The sequence below is a fragment of the Phasianus colchicus genome, chromosome 6 (genome assembly GCF_987193195.1).
Source record: "Phasianus colchicus chromosome 6, bPhaCol1.hap1.1, whole genome shotgun sequence".
In the NCBI taxonomy this organism is placed as follows: Eukaryota; Metazoa; Chordata; class Aves; order Galliformes; family Phasianidae; genus Phasianus; species Phasianus colchicus.
In genome coordinates, this window is record NC_143441.1 from 38,369,605 (window position 1) to 38,388,396 (window position 18,792).

At 42.8% G+C, this 18,792-nt stretch overlaps 1 long non-coding RNA gene across 1 annotated transcript; it reads left to right on the forward strand.

The window, feature by feature from the left end:
- Nucleotides 1–472: 472 nt before the first annotated feature.
- Nucleotides 473–11,917, forward strand: LOC149917550 (uncharacterized). The gene is made up of 4 exons (XR_016467531.1): nt 473–560; nt 830–887; nt 10,428–10,529; nt 11,757–11,917. It is a non-coding gene; the product is annotated as an uncharacterized LOC149917550 (long non-coding RNA).
- Nucleotides 11,918–18,792: the final 6,875 nt, after the last annotated feature.

Here is an 18,792-nt window from a genome sequence, read left to right on the forward strand (position 1 = left end):
GGCTTTTTCACAGTAAAGCTTTCAGTGAGACACTTTGCTTTTTGTCACTTTCATATTGGTTATGAGTTAATCCTATGAGGAAGGAAGGGAGAAAAAGCAGAACACTTTAACTGCTCCACAACAGGCCACAGCAACACTGCAGACTGAGCGCTCTGCTGCTCTCTCATCTGAGCTTTTCTCCACACCTGAGCTGTATCTAGCAACCAAAACCATAATACCTAAAAAGACTTAGCTACCTAAACTGCTCCTAGCTACATTTTTCTCTGTTCATTAGACCCAGGTGCTCCCCTCTTCTTCTCACAAAGTTCAGCACACAAACACATTTATGCAGAAGACCAAATCTCACTGGAATAAAGGGAATAGGCAAACTGCAAGGCTGCATGTGCTGGTTCACAGGTGCTTATGGTTTTGTCAATGGAGATGATAAGTAGCCTTGCTGTAGCTTATTTTCTCTTGGGGTAAGTTTGTAAAGGAATCGGGTGTGGTAACTCAAGAAGTCACAGTGAATTTACAAGCTCAGCAAATAGTGAAGTTTAAATGCAGAAAGCTTAGTAAATCAGGTGCAGTCTCAGGGAGTGCTGGTATAAGATGCAGGCTTTTGTTGAGGAAATAGGCTTTTATGTTAAATTCACATACCTTCAGGATTGCATTTAAGAATGTATATTTGGCTTAGAGGCCTTCGTGAGCAATGTCTGGAACTTGGGTTAAGTCCAGGTGCTCCCTGAACTCTGACAAGCCTGGTGCCATGATTGCTTAAATAGGTCTGTAGCCTATGACTCTATAACAGCAAGTTGTTTCAGGCTCCATATTGTTTGATTGTTTCTTTCAGTGCAAAACAAGAAATACTTGGATGGCTTCAGTCTCTTTTAGGACCCACGAAACAAGAGGTAGGTATTGCTCAAGTATGTGGACTTTTCAGCTAGAAGTGTACTTTTCAGTGATCCAGAAATACTCATTGGGGAAAAAAAAAATCTTTCATATTACCTCTTCAGTGTTCACAAAAACTTTGTGGGTTTTTTTTTGTTTGTTTGTTTTCTTATAAAACTAAGTCTTGAGGGAACAAGATAAGGAAATCCATTAAAAGAGGAATTGTTTTCTATTAAATTAAAATGAGAGAATTTTCTGCCCTAAAGTATTCTTGTAGTTAGTACCAAGAAAATCTCCTGGTTGGGGAGAAGGTGGATAAAAATAGCTGTGAGTGATATATTGCTTTTATTTTTATATTTTCTTAATATAAATTCACTTCCTATTTCCTACTTTTTCTCAATCTTTCCGTTTTCTGCCAACATCTTAACAGATCTTAAGGAATGGCAAATCTGTAAAGGACTGGACGTGTTTCAGATCCGCTTCTCAAGGGAAGGATTTCTTAGAGAACTTTATCCTTTACAGTCTGGGGGATTCAGCTGGAAGTCTTGTGAAGGCATGGATTTTATGTGGGATTGCTTTGGTGTTTCCTTTGGTCAGGGGAGTGAAAGGAATGAACAGTTCTCACTGAAAGCTGTAGGGAAACTGCTCCCAGTCCTGGCAGAACCAAAGGAGACAGAAATGACTAAAAATGAGAAAAGCGAGGAAAATAAAGCTTAGCTGGCTTTCCATTGTTGGAGGGTTATTGTGGGACGTATGCTTGGATCTCTTTAATCTACCCTGCTTCTCGGTTAGTGACTTTTAAAACTTGGTTTAATTATTTTTTTTCTTTCAGTTTTCATATGATTGTTTTCCTGATAATTTTTGAAGGAATAAATCTAGTTATCCTTATTAATAAAATTGTTCTCACTGCTGAAATAAATAACGTAATTCTTTGCCTTTAACCTGGGAAGTATTTGTGGAGTCTGTTCCCAAGACTTCAAAAAAAGAAGACTAAAGATAATAAAAACATATGTCAACATTTTGGGCTTTCTTTCTACTGCTTCATTGCCACTTCAGTGATCAAAAGGAGCGAAGTCATTATTAATATTTAATCTAGCTAATACTCCAGTGGCATTCCAGTTTGACTTGGCTCAGTGTACCCCACTTGCTTTGCCTGTGGTAGGCCGATGCTTGCCACAAATCTGTAGTCTCAGAAAGCAGGAATATTTATTGGTTGTGATGGATAAAACTTAAGTGACACCAAAACAGGATGAAGTGAAGAATTTCATTGGTCTGGACATGTTGGAAATAAAATGATGACCTGAAGAAAGAGACTAAACAAGAGCAAACAGGACTTCTGTTACAGAGCTCTGATTTTTGTATTATTTCAACAGCGGCTCTGCTTTCAAAAAAGCATGAGTGGAGTTCAGCACAGCCATTGTTCTGGGAGGTATCTTCTGGTCCAGATTTGGATGCTTGTTGCTTATTTTGAAACACTGCATTGTTTCTAATGGTGAGGTTACGATTGTTCTGGGCTAGGAAAATCTCTTGTGGTTGTGGAGTTTTGAACTGAAGAAACAGAAAGCTTTCCCAAATGCATGCTACAAGGGATGGCCCCCTGACACGAAGGCTATTCTGACCTTTGTGAAATCCAGGAAAGGGCATCAGTGGTGGTCACTCATGCACATGAGATGAGTGGTTCCTTTCTCAGTGGTGCTTTCATAAAATTTTAGAATGTCCTGAGTTGGAAGGGAACTCCAAGGATCATCAGTCCAACACCTGGCTTTCAGGAAACAGGTTGAGATTCATTCACAAGCGTGGCCCAAACTACACTTCAGGGATCCCTGTATGTTTGTGTGAGTGAGACTGGCACCTCCAAAAGACAATCCCCTCCAGCTAGAGTAGGCACCTCCCTGGGGCAGGAATAATAAATAAACTGCTTTCCAGAGGCTTTCTGTTCTCCTAGATGTCTCACATAGGTAAGGACCAAAATATGTTTGTTTTGTCTTGAATATATGTGCCTGAAAAAAAAAATATATATATATTTTTTTTTTAGGACAGGGAGTGGCAAATCAGTGCCTGAGATCTTGGAAAATTGAGGCATGAGGTACAATTTCCTCATGAGGTGTCTCTGATTGCCCTCTCTGTTGATGGCCTGTTGATGATGCTATGTGGGCATGTTGTGATGGCCAGTGCCAGGGACAACTGCTGCTTTTCCAGACAGCAGAGCTGGTCTTGGTTTTGGTCAGAAAATATGTCCTGACTGCAGGAAAAGCTGCTTGTACTCTGTGGAAATTGATGATAGCAGAAATCTGCTGAGTGCCCAGCACGATGGGCTGCGCCGAGAGTGATGGATGCTCAGCATGGCTCAGGATTTGACCCTCATTGTGGAACAGTCTGATGGCTTTGGCATTCATTCTGCCATGTGAGATGATGCATCTGTCCTTCCTGCTAGGCAGCAAAATACTTAGTGTTTTCATTAAGATGAAATGTATAGGGAGCAGTGGGAGGGAGTGTCTGCTCTCACAGTGGATTAGGCTAATAGCCCTGTACGCTGCTGAGGTATTTACTGTGCTTGTGGTGCTTGTGATATTAGCTGGAAGTCCAGACAGCAAAGCCCTATGATTACATTTTGCACTTTAGCTAAGTATTTCATCAGAAATGTTAATAATCTCTCGATTAAGCACTTTAACAGCAGATTAGGTTTAACAATGGGGCTTTTGCAGCCACAATCCTATCATACTACAGCTGCAAGACTTGTGGCTAATGGAAAGCATTTCTAATTAACCCTTGCAGCAAAGCTATTTGGAAGTGTGGCTGTAACTGTAACATGTTGTTCCAAATTATTTGTCTTGCAGCTATATGAGATGATCACGATATTTTAACCACACAGTGCCCAGAAGGCTGAAGAACATCTCCTATTGTTGGGGTCCCATGCCCATTTATTAAGAACAGTAATTTATACGCTATACACTGTCAGGTTTTTTCTATGGGAGTAAAAGTTGATGAGTACAGTCTCAGTTGTCATCAGCAGATATAGTAACTTGCAGTTCTGTAAGATCTCGAAGTGGAAAAGTCAATGTCTCTCTTGCCAGATAGGAGTGACAACTGTTGTTTTACTCAGGGAGTGGAACACAAAAGGCTGAAATGGCACTGAGGGACCTCAGCTCAGAGATGCACTGCTGTATGAAGGGATGTCCAATAGGATGTGCATTGAAGTGTATATCCTGAAACACCCATAAATTTCCGTTTAGTGCTAGCTAAGACCTCAGTGACAGCACTGTGTGCTAACGTAGGACATCTGGGAAAGAGCAGGGAGAGTGATCACGGGTCTACAGAAATGACCTATACAAAGGATTAAAACAATTAGTGTTGCTCAGTCTCATGAAAACAAGAAACGTTAAATGAGAAGAGGAAATAACCTCTCAGTGCCCATGCTGGGTAAGATAAGATATAGTCAGCCTGAATTATAGTGAGGGAGAGATGACTTAGGTGGTGGTGAACTTCTTCAAAGCCGTGGCAGTGAGCTCTGTGGACGTCTGTGTGGTGAAGTCAGTGGTTCCCTGGTGTGATTGGCTCCTGCCTAGAGGCAGAGGGTTGGCTCAGCAGGTGCCTGCAGCGTGGGTGACCCATGAGGCTACAGCCTTTGTCCCTGTGCTGCTCTCACACTTTAGCCTTCATCAGACTGCTCTGACGAAATCAAGTAGATAGAAAGACAGATGTCTTTAAAGTTCCAGAAGTCACTGATGCTTCTTACAATATTTAGCAAGCAGCAGATCTGCATGTCAGAGAAATCAGACATTCTGCTACTCTGTGATCTTTTCCCCAGAATGTGTCAATAACACATTAGGAAGCACTTCAAAATAAAGAATGAAAAAAGAAGTATTTTTGAAAAAGAAACAACTCTCCAGCTATGTCTTTTACAGAGCGGAGGTTGCGTGTGTGCCTGGGGATTTTTCCTAGCTTGATGCAGGGCTGGAGAAAATGACCTACATTTTAGGAAGGCACAAGATTTTCTCCATGCTGTCTGACCTCTGTCCTCAGGGACCTTTTGAACTTACAGTTGTGTGTCACACTGGGTGTACTCCTTGACGTGCTTCTTCATTTTTTAAAAAGTGTAGAGGGGAAGTAATGTTAGCTAATGCCCTTGTTATAATGATCAAGAGACAAACTTCATTAATGGATGGGCATCAGATTCATTTGCTGTTAGCATTGCATAAGAGAAAAGATTTAATATTTCAAACCTCTAAGCTCTACAAGAGAATGTGCCATTAAAACGGTTCACTGATCATGGAGTGCTTGGAGCTCTGTAGGAGGACTGTGAGTGTTTTAGACTATAGAGAATTGTCTGATATTATTAGTTTAAGCAGGCCAACACTTAGTGTGACTTGAACTGTTAACGCTTCCTTTTCCCTTTGTTTCCATGCTCTGCCCTCCCTCCATCATTGTTAGGGGCAGAACAGGAGATTAGAAGCTGTAACCTACTCCCTGTCTCTGGGCATTAATCAGTTCAGGGCAATAATTTCAGAAATTTATCTGAAAATAAAGGAACCAAGAACCAACAAGAGCTATTGACATTAATTCCCTACCTAGTTGCTGCTTTGGAATTAACACTCAGCTTGGCTGCTGCTTGTTTAAACTGCAGTGCAAAAAAACCATGAGATGATTTAAAAAAAAAAAAAAGAAAAGAAAAAAGAAATCTTATTACATGGACAGGTCTTCAGCAAGTAGTCGAATGATTTAGTTGGAGTGTTGTGCCTTGATGTGGCTAAAAGGAAAATAATGAAGCCAAGCAGGGGGTCAAGAGCAACGCGAAACAGTGATTAAAGCTGTTTATATCTCTTTGTTGGCATGGATACAATCAAATAAGCTCATTAGACATTTTGAATTGCAGAAACATAACTCGGAAAGTGGCCTGAAATAAAGCCTGCTATTGCACTTGTGCAGAGCTTCCCTCTGTGCCGTGCCAGCCAGCTGTAGCCTTCCGATACATGATACGTTCTTTAAAAGAAATAAATGAAGTGAATGCAGATATGTTCAAACTTTTTTTTTTTGAGGAATTCATGCTGGGCATGAACCTGATGTTGAATGAAAAGCATTTCAGATGTTAAGATACTAGAGGAAAAATGCTGAAAATTACTTTCAGAACAAGTTAGTTGTTTTTAATGGGGCTTTTTCAAGGTAACCTGAAGAAATGAGATCTTCCACATGCGTGCTCATGTATGCCAAACTCCTATTCCCCATTGGCAGCTTTGCCCTCAAGGGATTCTAAATTAAACTGAGTGTGGTGCTGGTGCAGTCACTGTGTCCAAAGGTCTGCAAAGTTGTCTCCAGTACTACTGAAATGCAGGGAGAGGAGAAAGCTGTGCCCACATGCCACTAAGCTTAGAGCTGCAAGTAGAGGGCTTTTGCACTGCATCCTTTAACTACACCATAAATTTAGCTCTCTTCTTAATTATACTTCCTCCCTGTCTTTCATATGCTCTGTGTGTAAGACTGGCTCTCATTTGTGACTGTTCTTGGAGAGGTGGTGTGACTTTTGCCAGCAGTAATGTAAATGAGTAACTTGAAGGTTAAGCTATTGACTGTAAGGCCCATAAAGCTCAAACAACGCTTTCTCATTCTCCATGCTAAGCCTTGTGCACGTCTGAGCTCGCTGAGCCTTACTTTGCTGTTTGTTTCCTTTAGCAGTCAGTGCAGGCAAATAGAATGCTAGTGATGCTGTGCAGCCGTGCATCAGGCAGGAGGTGTGCTGTGCTCTGATGAGTGTGGCTTTGTTGAAGTCTGAATGAAGCCAAAGGACTTGCTGGGTGAAATCTGTAACTGCCTGCAGGTTGTGCTGACTTTCAGAACTGCCCTCTGCATTTTTGGAGAGTGAGATGTGAGCTCACTGTCTTTTGACAGATTTACCTGCTCTACTTTCATCTATCAGAGCAGATCTGAAACAAAGATTTGAGAAGGTCATGGAAAGTGATGCTTGCAAGAAGTGCTGTGTGGGCTTCCTTTGGAGAAAGACTCTAAGCTCCCGTGCACCAAAGATGACCCACAGCTTTAGACTCTGTAGAGGTGGATTAGAGCTGATCTGGACTAGTAGCTACAGAGCGGTATGAAAGAGGGACTCTGTGCACCTAAGTAGTGGTATGCTGGATGCAGATCTTAAATCAGTTCCTTTCACCAGCAGGATCTTTGAGCTCTACCTGGGATCTGGATACATTGAACACCTGCTTGAGATCAGACAGTGTCCCACATGTACTGTTTTGGATGAAACAAGCGTTCACAAAGGAACAATACACTTCTGCCAGAAAATGTGTTTCCAAAGCTCTGACAAACTTTCTGAAGTTAATGCAACCACTTCCAAGAAAAGCTCAGGACTGCTGCCTCTGCAGCACAGCTTTGGTTGTGCAGAGCAGCAAAACCCATGTTCTGAGCTCTGAGCATCAATTGGCTCATCCTCCCGCACCTCCGTGCTGCACTTTTCCATTTGGCAGACTATGAATCCCATTGGTCACAATGCAGAATCTCCCTGCCTTGCAACATGTGTGCAAGCCAGGGTTGTGAACCTGTTCTCTGGTAATGGGTCTCTGGTAGGCACGTAATATATCCAACTGAAGTGAAAAAGTCCAATGTTGGGAAGAGGAATACAGGAGAGCAGTAAAATTCCTTGGTTCAGTTGCCTCTGCAGAAGGATGTGTCAGTCATTACACCATCCTGATGAAGTCAAAGAAGAAGCCCCCTTGAATGGGTTGAGGTCTGTCCTTCAGCCCTTGTGCAAAGGAGGCAGAATGTTGGTTAGACTGCTGCTCCTGAAATGCACTGCAGCCTTGCTTTTGTGCCTTGCAGAGGTGTCAGGCTGAGAGGAACAGGAACTGATAACACAAGTGAAAAAAGGTGCGGTACAGATAGGGACATGGGCTAGGAATGTTCTGGAAACCGAAGCTAAGCCTGTAAAGTTTCCAATTAATTCAAACTCTTTTTTTCAACTGATGTGGTAACTTGTTTCCCCACTATAACTCAGTTTGGATTTTCCTAAACTTGACAGTGTGGCTTATGTGGTCACAGATTTTATACGCCACTGTAAGTGTACACATTTAATGCCCCAGCAATCAAACAGGGCTCTGCTGAGAGTAAGCACAGCAGTGAGCTGTGTCGCTGATGGCATGTGCTAGTGCACTGAGCAGAGTGCCTGTGTTGTGTGCTGCAGAAATAAAAGGGGCTAGGGGGCAAATCGGAGATCTGTGGGATACAAGCAGCATGTGGAAACTGCTGCATCAAGGCAGCTTGACTTTGATGTGTGCTCCTTCTATAATTAACATGTTAGCAAGCTGACGGGAAAATGCTGCGGTAGGGAGATGGAATGACTCAAAAAAAAAAAAACCATAATTTATCTCATGGAGAGTGGAACTCAATCATGGACTGAATAGCCAGAAGGGCCAAGGCACTGCCCAGGAAGCCTGGAGAAAGCGATGCCAGAAGGGACAATTCATCAACACAGGGCTGCCTCTGAGCAGAGGGTGCTGGTTCTGGGAGCACGGCCTTTGCCCTACTTGTGCTGGCCAGGTTGGGGCCAAGGCAGGGACATAGCAGCTGTTCAAGGCAGAAGTGGGAGGATGAGGCTGGCACCTGGTGATGCTTTGCTCTCGAGAGAGGTGCCTTGGAGCATTTCTGTTCCTGGAGGTACACGATGGTTGCTTGGGCAGTGCCATAGCACTGTGCATGTCCCATCCCTGTAGCCGCCATCCCTGCCTGTACCCATTTTGGGACATGTCCTGCCTCATTTGGTCTCAGCTGCATCTGGGAACAAGTATCCCCTGCCCTTCTAACTAATATTGTGTGCCCATAGTTATTATTAGAAGTAGATCTGATGCTTGCCAGAAATAAAAGCAATTACAAGCTTCAGGCTGGCACCTTTCTGTCTACCTCCTGCAAATATTTTAATCGGGATTTTGTTACCCAATGCTTTTGGTAATTAGTTGTTCAGTAGTATTTTTCCATTGCTAACATGTAGCTGCAGATTATAAAGTCCAAATCTCCCAGTTCAGTGCCCAGAGGGGCAGATCTTAGTGATGCTCTTAGTTCTGGTCCCTGTTCCAGGAGCTCCTTGCAGATTTTGTGTGGCTGCCTGTGCTAAAAGATGTGTTGCATGTGGGACTATTCTAGATATTTTTTTTTTCCTTTTGCACAGCACTGGCATCAAGGACTTTGTCTTTTCAAGATTTTCTTGTTTTTCTATGCACACATGTACACACTTTTTCTGCAGTGTGCTACAAGCACAAGTTTCACACAACATTTTCTTCTAGCAGGCTCTGGCTGGAAATGTTTTTGGCCAGCGATTAATGGGTATGCAGTCAGTGGCAGGGAGTTTTATATGCATATTTTTAACATAACTTTCTAGTCATTCCACAGCAGGGAAGTTTCCTTTGTCTTCTGACCTGTAGCAGTCCATCTCTGTTCTCTACCTACCTCTGTCATTAGTAACCCCATGAACCAGTGATGCCTCCTTCAAATAGTGAAATGTTTCTGGAGGCTCTACTCTGGTTCTGCTCCAGCTTTCTCTGAGCCCTTGGTATTTTAAAGAAGTGTTGGCTTTGGCCATACAATCATGAATCAGCTTTTAGTCTCATCCTTGTGTGAATCAGACCCTCTTCTCACACACTGATCTTTTGTTGTTAAACATCTCATTGACACTAATTAGTCTGTGTTTTTCTTTGCCGTGCAAGGTCCAAGATAGGTATTATCTACCACTGATGATGTTTTTTTTATAACTACGAAGCAGAATTTCACTCTAAGAAATCTAGAAATTTTTCTAGAACATACAAGGAGAGTGAAGGGGAGGTGGCTGTTGTGTGACTTCCCTGGCCAGTGTGGATGGTAACAGGGAATCTGGGGCTGTAGCCTTGTGCCTACCTACAAAGTGGTACCTTCTGTGACAAACATGCAAAGTGCAGCCTTATTCTGGCTTGTGATGCCAACTACCAGGTGCAGCAGCTGCTATGATGTGGGCCACCAAATGTGGCCTTGCAGAAACATCAGACTCATCCTAGCTATGTGGATGTGACATGATGGATGGCAGCTCTGCCCGCTCATGACAATAATTCTCGCTTGCTGACTCCTGTTGGAAAGTGTAGATTTTACAAATGTCAGACTTTACATCTCTCACCTCTCCCATACAAAGAATTGCATTAAAAAAATAATAATCCTGCAGATTTTTAAGAAGATGTGAATAACATAGCTTGGCAGCAAAGCGCTTCAGTAAATGAAAACTTACAGAAATCTTGCCAACTCCAGAGTTATTTCTAACTTAGTTTCCATCACAACGTGGAAAAGGTCTCATGAAGACAGCTCCTAACAGGAGCTAAGTTCTGCAGGCACCCGCTGCCAGCGGTGACAGTGGGTCACTGGGCACCCATGGTGCCTTGTGCAAGTACAGTGCGTGGAGCAGAGGGAGAAACGGGCTGCAGACATTGCAAACACAGCAGGTGGGATGGAGCAGCAGGACCAAGTTAAGGAGATTTTCAGTCTTCCCAAATACTTATGCATCTCTCCCATGTTTTTATGTGGTTAGCTTATGTCTCTCTTTCCAGGAAGCCACCAACAGCCTGCATAATTTTGAAGGACTCCTGGGATGGCAAAGGGAAGAGAAAGCTTTGGAAATCCTTAGAGGACTACTGGAGCTGTGATGGGTGGTATATTTATTCAAACGATTTTATATTTGCTTAAGAAAAGCTGCTTTTCCACAGAAAGGCCACAAAAGGATCTAATAGTGATAGAAGTCCAAGGTGGCTGTACAGCTTCCAAATGCTTTCCTAATAATCCCTAATGGGCAGCGTGTGCTTTCCAGGCTCTCATTAATTTCACTGGGATAGGAAATGCAATAAAATTATAATTTTAAGTCTTTTAGCTCATTAAAATGGAGCAGCTTTCAGTTCATTTCAGAATTTCAGGGTGCAGTAGAGACCCCAAAACAAGACACACCAAAGTACAGCTGCTTTAAAAGCTGCTGGGGAAACAAAGACACTATTCATATCATCTAATGGTGACACTTATCTGCACTGAGTCAATTTATTCTTCCTCCTGATATCCTGGCTCTGGGTCTTATATTTGTCTCCTCATACAGTATGTGGTCGGTAATTAACAACTTAGGTATGTTTGAGGCATGATTTAAAACAAAACAGTTTTTGTGAAAGCAGCCTGAAAGCAGCCTGCTGTCTGCGCGTATCGATCTTATTTCACCGTGTCCCACATGAAGGTTCAGTTATCTTTGATTGATGCTGCTGGGCTCTGTTTACTCTGCTGTGCATGGGTGGCTGATAGTGCTTTGCTTGAACAGTGGGGTTTACTTCCCCTTTTAGCTGCAGTCCTCACGTAAGGCTTCTCAGTGCAAACTAAGTGGCTAATAAGAACATTAGCAAAGGCTGTGCTGGTAGTTGTGCAGTCAGGGAACAAAACTAGACTTGTTTCCAGTGTGCAGGGAGATGCAGCCTCTGTCAGCCTCAGTGTGAGCCCCTGCTACAGCAACTTCTCTGCAGCAGAGCAAGTTACCTACATGAATGGGCAAAATGGACTGACCAGCCCTGACTTTCAGCTATCAGTTGACTACAGTAAGCTGCTTGTAGTGGATGCAGAGGCCAAGAATTACTCATGTAAATAATTCCACAATGAGTTTTTAATAAGCAGTAACCATAGGAAAACTGTAAGCTGTTCAAACCACTCAGAAAAAAGGGCCTTATGACATGCTTATGACATATTATGACTCAGCTTCTGCCCAGGGCTTCATTTCATGCCTTGATTACTGTAATCTCCAGCTCTGGGGATTTGATGACTCCAAACATGCACAGAGAAAGGAAAAGCTTTGCGATGCTGTTTTCTGAAAGTGCTCTTTTGCTCCAGCTTAGTTGTTACCATCCTTCCAGGCTTTGTCCTCATCACCAGCTGCTACATATGTGTGTGCCATAGTGATGTACCTGGGAGCAGGCCTTCCTTCACACTGACAATGGAGGGGAAAGTCCCATCTGGTAGGCTGGTGATGGTACCTTCTTTTAGCTAAGCAAGGCTGTATGAACCAGCTGTTACTTGTCACCATGTTCCCCTTCACGTTCCACTGCAGAGCTACCGACTGCATGTGGAGAGAGCTGTATTGCCCCCAGAGTCCTGCTGTTTTCTTGGGAAACCCTGTAATACCCCATTGGACTTCTGGGACAATGTGACTCTTACGCTACCATTTATCTTGGTCAGCACCTAAGGGTGTGTTTAGAGTAGGTGAAAAGCTGTTTTAACTTGTATGGGGAAAAACCCTATTTGGGCAAACTAATGGGGAAAGCTAACCTTGAAGTTACCTCACACCAGCAGTAAAACAGCTAGAGGCTGAGTGAAAACTGAAATATTCTTGTTAAGAGTGTCTAAATCCATTTGCCGGACCTGTACACTATCTCAGATGTTGGAGTATCCTGAGATTTAGCTTCGAGTGCCCCCTTTCTCCTCTTAAATGTCATATAATCTATACAAGACAAGAGGTTCTATTATGAGGGTAGTTTGACCTGCTGCATTAAAACACAGATTGTAGCTGAGGAATTTCTGCACGAAGCCTATAACCTCTGGCTGAACTGGAGTGTGCCTTTCAGAAAGGAATCCAGGCTGTTGCTGAAAGACCCTTCGGCCCACATGGTCCACATCCGCTGGAGGTATGCTGCTGAAGTACTCAGCTCTACTCTGTGTGTGTTTAGAAACAGAAGCTACCAGAGATACTTTGGGATGGATTTCTATGGAGGATCTTCAGTTTACAGAAGTCTGTTACATGCTTAAGATCTGCATGTGCTGGTGCTTCCAGAACAGCTTTCTGTTGCTTCCTAAACATGTATATACATATGGCACTATTGGTAGAGAAGGTTCGTATGAATGAACCTTCATATCATGGGCAATGGGATCAACAGATACATGTCAAAACACAGGTAGACGTGTATTTCTCTGCCTTGTTTCTGGACTTGCCTGAAACATGCACGATCATACCAAATCACAGAGACCTTTATCTGGAAGGAGCGCACTCATGGGGAGGGCACTGGGTTGGTGCTCCTCTCCCACCCCACCTGGAGCAGAGGTTTGACCTGCAATCTCTTGGAGATGCCCTAACCACAGGATTTCCAGAGTCAGCTCTTGTAAAATCTGATTAAGCATTCATGGGCCAGAAAGTATTAGGAATTCCCTGAAAATTCAAGTATTTTATATAATAATATAGAGCTATTTAACCGACAGAAGATGTTGCTTGGTACAGAACACTCAGGTTACTGCAGTGAGTCTAGCCCTACTCTCAACCTGAATTTGAACCAAATTCCAGCTAGTATCTTTCATCATGTTTCTGATGTCCAGATTAAAGAGAAACTAACTGCTTACTTTTAACCTCATGTAAGTACCTGGCCTGAAGTTCTCCAATTGCTTTAATCTGACAAATGCAAGTCAGTGTTCTGTGTCCTCCAGACCCAAACAATGGTGAGTGCAACCTCAGTGCTGCTTTTGTAGATCTTGTGGTGAACTGACCTGAGCACAGCAGATGTTTCCCAGCCAGACTGGTTCTCCACAAACAATAAAGAGCAGAGGTGAAGGATGGGAGTGCCAGGAGTGAGGAGGCAAGGGGAATGAAGGAGCTTCTAGGAACAGTGAAGACAGAAATTTCTTTGGTACGTGGCATTGCTGAAGGCATGCTTGCAGTTGCAGCTGAAGAGATACTTTAGCCTTTGCTTTAACTGGATTAACATGCACTCTGCAGCACGGCATGAGAATTGGGCTACCCATGAGCTGCACTATCTCAGCCTTCTTAAATTCTTTTCTGGAAAGGGGATGAATAATCCTTCATTCTTCTTTTGAAGAGAACTAGAAGAATTTTGACATGCTGATGGAAAATAACCAAAATTTGAGGCACTGTTTTTTAGTATCCTACTGCTGCAAGTAGGACAGATTTTGAAGAATTTTCATTGATCTCTTCTGTTGCTTTCTGTGCCCGCTGGGCTTGACCTCACCTGGCACTGTACCAAATTGGCCTGTGCTGAGAGTGACAGGTGAACACCTACTGCTTTATTTGTCTCTTCTCTGCTGTCCACCTGCCTTCAGTTAAAATCACTGACCTGTGGAAGATGTTTCTGAAAAGGTAATGTCTGTGTGTATGAGGGTTTGGAGATGGGTAGAAAGAGATTTTTGTATAGTGAAATTCAGATAGATTTGGTGAAACCTCAGATTTTCTGCAGTTTTTCTGACCTTCTCTGAACCTTTCCAGCTGAAAGTGGAAAAAGGATGGATAACATGCCTGTAGTTCAGATGTACCTTGCTTTGTGATTCATTTTCATAAAAGAGAGGAGTAGTTCCTTCAAAAGTCCTTTCAGGCTATGGCAGAGACAAGTATTTGTAGCTGTTAAGGAGCTATGCTCCTAAATGCTCTGAAGGGCTCTAGGTACACTTTTATGGGAGCTGGGACATAACTCCTCCTTCCCTGCCACCCAAATCCATGCTGTAAATCTGCAGAGACAGGGGGATGTGGTTAAACTTTCAGGCGTTTGATCTAATATCTTGCTACAAACAAAAGGCATGCTCACACCGTTGCCCTCACTCATGAGAGTCCTCTGGTTCTGGCTTATCAGACAGCCTGGTGAGCTGATGCAATGAGCCATCTGCTAGGGAGCCAACTCAGCAGAAGGAATTGATTAGTCTTCTGCTGGGCTGCTTAGCTGAACTGGTCCCACTGTGACCTGGCAGGTGCTGCAGGTGATGTCAGGAGAGCAAGAGAAGGTGTAGGAAGCCTGGTGCTGGGACAGTCCCACTGTCCTGGGGTACTCAGACAAAAGCAACCCCCTCCCACCCCACATTTTCTTTTCCCAATTTATCCCTGAAGATGTGCTGGAAACAACAGCCACACAAGTGTAGGCAGGTCACTAAGAGGAAACTCTTGAGCAAGGTAGCCAGTGGGGCTCACAAGGGTGCTTTGCAAATCCAGGTCATGTAAGGTGCTGTGAATCCAGTAACTTCAGTAGGAATTAATTTTCTTGCAGAAAATTCAGTGGAAGTTCTGATTTTTGACCAGCTAGTTACATTTCCTCTTTCAAGACCATCTTTTTAGATCTCTGCACATCATTCAGATTCCAGCATTAAGCCACTTGATTCTTAGATTTTTTTTTTTTTTAACTCTACCCCAGTGAGATGAACTTTCCTGTTAGTCAACCCTCACCCCAAAATCAATTCCTCTTCTTGATAAAATCAGCAAACCAACTACAATAGTAGCTATATCTACTACAATACTACAATAGCTAGCAATATCTGAGTTTTATTAGGTCACCAAAAGTAGTGAATAATAGAGAGCTCGGCTTATTTGAGCCCATATGCTGAGCTTCACTCCAGAGGCAGTTTCTGCAGCACAGCTATAAATCCTTGGACATAGCACAGCAGTGCTAATGGATCTGCAGCTCCAGTGCCACTACAGGCAATAATATCTGTAATAACAGCTAACAAAGATACAACCAACCAAACTCTTTAGGGTTCAGTGACTGATCTCAGGGTTGGAGCAGCGCTCATTCATTTTCTTCTCTTCATTCCACTAGAGCAGCTCCAAGCCATGACAGCACATGGGGATAATTGAAGAGAAAGTGCTCAACCCTGACTGCCCAATCTTCTCATAAAACAATCCCAGGATTGTTCCGGGGACCGTTGGCACAACAAACCTTGCACTGCAGATTTTGCTCCATAATTAGCAAGCAGTTGCTGTCATGCCTGTCAAATGGGTTTATGTGACGAAGTGAATAGAACAACAATTGACTGTCTTCCCTTGCAAGCAAGGAGAAGAAACCGCTTTGAGTGAAGCTGACAATTATGTAAAAGGAACTAAATGAATTTGGCTTATAGTTCACACTTACCCCTCACAGATGGAAGGCAGGACCTCTGAGGCCTGTTTCTGAGTTCTTGTCCCTTTGTACCTGACTAGTTGCTGGCTAAGTGCCTAATGAGACTCAGAGGAAACAAAAATAGAGAGAACAAGTGCCCAGGGCTTTTTATTGTCTTTCTTGTCCTTTATAGAGCAGGGGATTACCATGTGGTTCTGTGTAGCGCATCCAAGTTCAAAATCTGATCTTATCACCCAAAGATGATGACAGACACAACCGTGCTTTCAGAAAAACACAGAGAGTAGTGATACCATGACTAGGGCAACAAAAGTAGATAGAAAACTGAAGAAGCTTCAAAAATTTGAAGTATTTCATTGAAATATATGCCTTTCTGGGCTATCTCTATACAAGGCAATAATGTTAGGTGTTACCTACTCTAGTGCAGGAGGAGTTTACATCTCTATAAGGGTAAGTACGTGGCCAGTCCTAGGACATAGGGAGAAAAAATGATTCTGTAAAACCAGAGTATGGGATTGGGCCCTGAGTCAGCAGACATTCAAGACTAGCGATAATTCAGGTCTCTGCATATGGGATCTTATCAGCTACTGCATGTTGACTTTTCTTCCCAGCAGTCCTCATGGTCTCATGAAGAACTTCCCATTTCTTCCCATTTCCTCAGGGCCCTCCTGGCTCACTTGCTGCTCAGTTTGCAGCAGTATCCTTTTCTTTGTGAAGGTTCTTCTAGTTTATCATTAAATGTCACTCAATTTGATGCCAGATAGATAGAAAATATCTGAGTAAAGATAGGACAGCACTCTACCAGTGCTAAGTTTATCTTTTCCTCCTAGATTCAATGAGAGCTGTTGCACAGAGCCTCAGATCCTGCTTGCCAGTCAAATAGACTGGCAGGATATAAGCATATTCTGCAAAATAAGGACTTCATATATCCATGACCAAGTAATCTTACCGCCTTCTTATGAACCCTCCATCCTGCATGTCTCTGTATGTTGACATGCTAAAGTTAACCAGAACCAATCCACAGTTTGCATCAATAAAGCCTCAAAGCAGATCCTCCTCCCATCCCACGCTCACCAAACCTGTAAGACTTTGAAATACCTGGTATAAAAAGCTGGCAAAATTCAGACCCAAATATCTGGGCAAAATCCAGGTGCTTGTGGTACAAAATTCAGTTGTCTGTTCCAGCACTACCTCTGACAGTGACCTTCTTCTAGCAGTAAAACTAGCTTTTGATAAGTTGCAATTTTAAAAGCTGGCTGTAGATTTTGAAACTAAAACTGGCTTTTTTTTTTTTTAACTGCAAAGGGATAGAGAACAGAGGATTGTACTTGAGAAATATTTTCATGTAGTGAAAAAAAAAAAAACTGCTGGCAGACCCAAGTGATTCTGTTCTGCAGCTTTACAGAAGTGTTTACCAGAAACTTTCATAAAAGAAAAACCCAAGAGGACTTGGGGAAAGGGGGCTATAAATGGTGTTTGTCTTTCTTGCTTGCGATAGCTAATACACAACAGCTCCCCTGAGGCAGCAATACAGCAAAGACAAGACATTATTTTTGCCATAAAGTAAATTCAGTGAGGAGTGCAGGACTGACCCATTACATTTACTTCATGATAAAATGAAAGTGCTTTTATTTTCCTTGTTCACTTGGACTTCATTAATAGGTGTTGGCTACCTCCAAGCAAAAAGAACAGCTTTAGCACTAAAGTCGAGCCAGAGGGTCTTGCTAAACTCACTGGAGAATAGAATGTGACACACTGTTTACTTTCTCTTCCAAATGCATTATTTATATGAGCGTTGTAGTAATTACATGATTATACAGAAGTTAATGCACAACAATAAACCAAAGGATCATCAAAGAAATGCTAATTATGGCTTTTGTTTAAATTGTGGATTCACATTTCTTTTTCCCTTTTCCTTCAGGGCTACAAGAAGAGCAGATTTGCAAACCTAATAAAAGATTCTGCAAATGTCAAATATTTGGGTATAGGAAAGGAAATGAAATCCATCTTCCCGTCTCTCTGTCACTCTTCTATCTCCCTTAAAATACAAACAGCTTCAGAAAACTGACTTCTTTGTTTCACCTTTTTGGTCTGGCCTAATTTGTGATGTGCAATGTAACAAGAGTGACTGCATGGCTGTAGCACAGAGGCCAAGGGCCCAACGCCCATGTGGGTTTCTTCTCAGTCCTAGCAGGGAAAGTGAAGGGCTTGAGGAGGACTGGCTGGATCCTGCAAGTTAACGCTTGGTTGTGCAGATGGTGTTGGCAAGGGAGGTTTGATGCTTATGACCATGGGACTCTCTGACAATTGGGAACAGCTAATGAGCGAAGGGATATACCTGACCAAGTGAGGTAAAACGTCTTTGCCAACAGGCAGACAAATCTGGAGAGAAGAGACTTAAACCAGGAATGACAGGAAAGGGAGATAACAACCCACAAACAAGTGAGGAAGTGGTGGACCTGGATGTCAAGGAAAGGGTGGTGTGAACAGAAGAGACTGCAAAGCCAACAAAAAAGAGAGATAGAACCCCACCCCAAGTATACACTCACAGATCAGATAGAGAAGTCCATGAGAACTGGTTGTTTTGGAAGAATTGTCTCCTTCATACTCAAGAATGGTCAGTGCCAATGTGCAAAACATCAAAGGCAAAAGGTGGCCGTCACAGATGAACAATGTGCTTCTGAAAAAACTCAGACATAAAAAGATGTCACACAAGTGGAAGTGAAGCCAACTAACCCAGAGGATGTAGCATGCAAATGTTGTGTTAGGAAAGCAAAGCCTTTTTGTTGTTGAGACTGATGAGGGAGTTGTATCTGCTACAGTTATATCGGCAACAAAATGAAGGGTAGGGAAAATATGGATCCATTGCTGAATAGGATCTTGTGACAAAACACATGGAAAAAAACCCTAAAGTACTTAATGCCGTCTTCTTCTCAAACTTTACTGACAATATCCTCTATAATTCCAGCTCTCTGATACAGGCAGAAAGTCTGGAGCAAATATGACTTGCCTCAGTGGAGTTGGATCAGATTAGGGAACACATACACAGATCCATGGGGCCTGATAGGATACA